Source organism: Ailuropoda melanoleuca, chromosome 2, assembly GCF_002007445.2.
Source record: "Ailuropoda melanoleuca isolate Jingjing chromosome 2, ASM200744v2, whole genome shotgun sequence".
Taxonomy (NCBI): domain Eukaryota; kingdom Metazoa; phylum Chordata; class Mammalia; order Carnivora; family Ursidae; genus Ailuropoda; species Ailuropoda melanoleuca.
Genome location: NC_048219.1, coordinates 192,784,030 through 192,788,578, shown reverse-complemented (window position 1 = coordinate 192,788,578; position 4,549 = coordinate 192,784,030).

Genomic DNA, 4,549 nt, shown 5'->3' with positions numbered 1-4,549 from the left:
CCTGACGTGGGGCTCGATCCCACAACGCCGGGATCACGCCCTGAGCCAAAGGCAGACGCTTAACCGCTGTGCCACCCAGGCGCCCCTTGGAGGTGGGTTTTTTTAACCCACATGTTTTTGAACTTTTTATAAACATGGGATCATAGTGCACATACCACACTTTAACTTCCTATTTTTTGTCATGATACATTGTCAACACCCTTCCATATTAGCTACAGGGTATTTCCTTCTACTGATGTGCCTGCATCATTCACCTCACTTGGGCTGCTAGAACAGGTGGAATGCGTCCCGCTCAATACTATCAACAATGCTTCCAAGAACAGTGCTATAACAAAACAGTCTGTGCCTGTCCTGACTAGTCCTTAAAGCAAACGACTAGAAGCAGCATTTGGGGCTCAGGACAGCCCAGAAATTGATGCTGGCAGATTTGAAAGTGTGACAAGTGACAGCAACAGCTTCTCCAGCTGGGGGCGAGGAGGGACCAGTCAGTGGCTGGGCCTAAGACAACAGATTATCCAAGGGCAAAAATGCTCTCGGTCCCGCACGTCACACACATGGGCTACAGATGCAATGCAAAAGGCAAAACTTTAAAAGTTTCAACAGACAATAAAGGAGAATTGCCTTATGACCTTGGGACTGGGTGGAGGGAGTCCTGAATAGGATTGAAAAAAACACTAAACACAAACTATAAAACTGCTAAAGCCAATTATATTCCAACTGAGAACTTCTGTTGATCAAAGATACCTTACAAAGAAAGGGAAGAGGGAAGCCACGGTCTGGGAAAAGACACACGCAATACTGCCAATGGCCAGAGCCAGCATCCAGAACATTCTAAGAACCCCTGCAAAACAGTAACAAGAAAAAGTAACTGCTAAATGGAAAACTGGCAGAAGGCATGAACCGGAGCAAGTCCAATGGTGACTAAGAGATGCTGAAGGGCAGCGTGCTGGACAGAAAGGATCCCTGGGGGCGACATCCTGCTGCTCTGCTGAGTTCACACAAGCAGTTTATTACACGCATTTATGCTGCACTGACATTTACATGCATGTTACTCAGCATGTGAAAAGAAAGGGAAAACAAAGTTAGTCAACAAAAGGATAGAAGTAAAATCTCAGGCAGAGCTCCCCTGGTGCCAGCAGCGTCTCATGCGTGTTAAGCGTGAGAATCTGCACGTGTTCCTGACGACCAGCCTGCCTGAGTGGACAGGGCTAGGGGTTGCAGGCAGGCCAGGAAAGAAGGGGGAAGAGAAAGGAGAAGAGAGGAGTGAAAATCGAGCCCAATGTTCACATCCACGATCTATTTGTCCTTAAACCTTTTTAATCCTCCAACAAAAACCTACACAAACCTGACGATGTGAGTCCACATCATCCAAATTCACAAAGTTCAAAAAAAGTGGGGATATTAGCATAAAAGTTAATACACAAAAGAACTATTAAAATATTTCTGTGGGGAAAAAGCTAGTAAAACTTATGACCTTAAATTTGCATATCACTTGAAATTTTCATGAGCATTTTTACATCTGCTTGCCTTCTTAATAGGACAAATACATGCTAATATTCCAATTGGCAAATAAGAAAACTGAGCACTGAGAGACTGAATAACTTGTCCACAGTTAAATGCCTACGAACAGACCACAGAGAAAAATGAGGCCCCCTTTACTCTTATCTCAAACCTCCTACGGTTTACAGTATATAGCATAGTGTACTACAGGATATATAATGTATAGTGTATGAACACCATAAATAGGATGGTTTGTTCACAAAATTTATGTATGACGTACCCAAAGACTTAGAGGTTATTTTAAATGCTTACTGAGTACCCATCATACTTACTACATACATATGACGCATTTTTACCTTTTAACCTTCCATCAACTTTGGAGTTATGTAGTAATATTCCCATTTTACAGATTAGGGAACTGAGGGCCCAAAGAACTGAGTAAGTCACTCAAGGCCACACATCTAGTAAAAAGATGACCCGGAATTCAAACCTAGGGCCTGAACAGCAGACCAAAAATATTTGTTGGCAAAATGAATCATAAAAATCTACTGATAACTCTGATTTAAATAAATTAAGCAAAGGTAGCTTCATCAATTCCTAAAACACCATCCACAAATTCATCTGGATTCATCCTGATTCAGAACTACCTGCAACTTACCTACGACTCCCCTACCTACCTACCACCCAGTTTTACCACATCCTTTCAAAAGCTAAGAAGTCTGCACACTCAGAAGCTAAGAAGTCAGGCCACAACTGAATGTTGACACATTGGTGTCTCCAAGGCACCAACAACCAGCAGGACCAAGAGACCCGAGGCACACGTGGGTTACTGCTGTGCTGGAGAATTCCTCTCAACTCCACAGAGCCAGACCCTGTATCTGGTGCCACCAATCAGACACAAAGGCGCCCCACATGAGTTTTTTTCTAAAGACCCCAAAAATGCTAACTCATGAAAAAAGGACAGCCACTCTTTTCTTAAACCAATCAAGAGAACCCAACTTGCCCTATGCCACCACCCTGGTTTTCCTCCTTCAATGCACTGCCTGCAACATTAAAAGCAACCATGTCCCAAAGCCCCTATATCACTTGAAGTTCCACTGAGAGTTAGGAAGATGTCTCCTTCCTGTCCCCAGTAATATGAGGAAGGACCAAAGCAGAAAACCAAAAAGTGGCCCCAAAGAGTAAGGCTCAAATTCTCCAAAAGAGCTGCTCCTTGCTCCCTTTCATCTGGAGTTCACGCCCACTTTCCCTAAATCTGAGGGTTTTCTTATTACTGGCCCCATGGACTCCCTCCCCTCTTTTCTAATGCACTCTCAATTCTGAGTGGGCTGGTTGTACCAAGTACGGCCAACATCACAACAGTGATCACACTTCCCTAGCCCTGGCCACATGATTCAGACGTGGTCACAGAGACCTACACGAATGTCCTGCCAGGGGCTGGGGAGGCAAGTGCATTGCTTCACCAATGTGTGAGAACACATGTGGCTTCAAGTCCCCCTTCTGTGTCCCTCTTGCCTTGAATGCAGACACCATGTCTAGAGCTGTGGCAGCCATGGGGAGACCGTGAGTCGGGAGCCAGCCGTCTAAAGCTGGTGAGGTGGAAAGGCACAGTGTGGCATCCTAAGGCATCATCAATCTGCCAAATGCATTCCTGTCTAATAAAAGTGGGTTGGCTGAGTTAGCTCCTGCTCGGTCACCATCAGTGGCTGTTCTATCACCAAACGCTGGTGTCCCGAGGTCCAAGGCCTCACACTCAAAATGTAACTTATGTCAAACCAGCCTCTTCATCACTGCCCCCCCCACTTTCTAACTTGCTCTCCCACCACCCTGTATTTCTCTTTAGTTTACAGTGCCATCAAAGCTGAAAGAAGCATCAGGCATATGCAACTCATTCCGCCTTCACTCCCCATCCCTAACTGGTTACCCAGTCCCGACCCCACCTTAAAATCACCCAAGATTCTACTCCATCTTCAGGCCCTCTGCCATCAGCTTAGTTCAAATCCCCACCTTGGGCTTAAATCATTCTGTCTCCTATCTCTGTGTCTCAGTGTCTCTCAACGGTGACCCAGTCCACCATTATCAGAACCCCTGGAACACTTGTGAAAGGAGCACTCCGCTCTCCTAAATCCTGAGAATATGAATTTCTGACCAGAGCCCCAGGAGGTACCTGAGCGCACTGAAGTCAGGGAGCCCCTGTCCTCCATTCTCTACCATCCTTCCTCCAACCAGAGTGCCAATCCTCTGTTGGCATTCAACTCCCACTGCCAGCAGCATTACCTAGCAAGTTCTGAAACACTGCCAGCTCCACCAACCCCCGGCAACAGGGGCCCAGGTAGCCACAGAGTTTAAAAGCTCCCTGGAGGACGTGAATAGGCATCCTGCCCAAAGTAAGGTGCCCCGGCCCACTTACAAACATCCCCTTGGCTTTCCTGCGTCTTGGAGGGAAGTCAACCGTGGCATTCAGGGCTCTTTCCAACCTGACAGGCTCCTCTCCCACCCACCCCAGGGCCTACTACCTCAGCCCCAAAACCATCTGACCCAAACATACCAGCTCCTTTATAGCCCATGCTTTTGGATAGATCCTTCCCCTGCCCAGAATCTTACTGCAGATAGAAAACTCCTGTGCTCAAGACCCTGATCAAATGCCACCACTTCCAGGGGCCTTTCCGACTCCCCAGGCAGAGCTAGCTGTCGTGTGCACTGCAAGCCTATGACCCTCCACCATGTGGCTGACTCCCTGGCCAAATCAAGGGGGACCCAAGGGCTGAGGCTGTATTAGTGATCTTAATCACGCCGGTGCCCAAGCACAGCACGATCTGAGGAGACTTTCTGCGAAGTATCATAGAGGGCTAATATCCCTCATCTATAAGAGCTTCTAAAATTTGAGAATAAACTAACAATCTGGTAGAAAAATGGGCAAAAACTAAAAGAATCCGTTCACAAAAAAATAAGTAAAAATGGCCCTTAAACTTAAACGTGAAAATATGCTTGACCAACCTCATTTTAAAACAAAGAAAACTAAACTAAAATACATTATCATCATTGGATT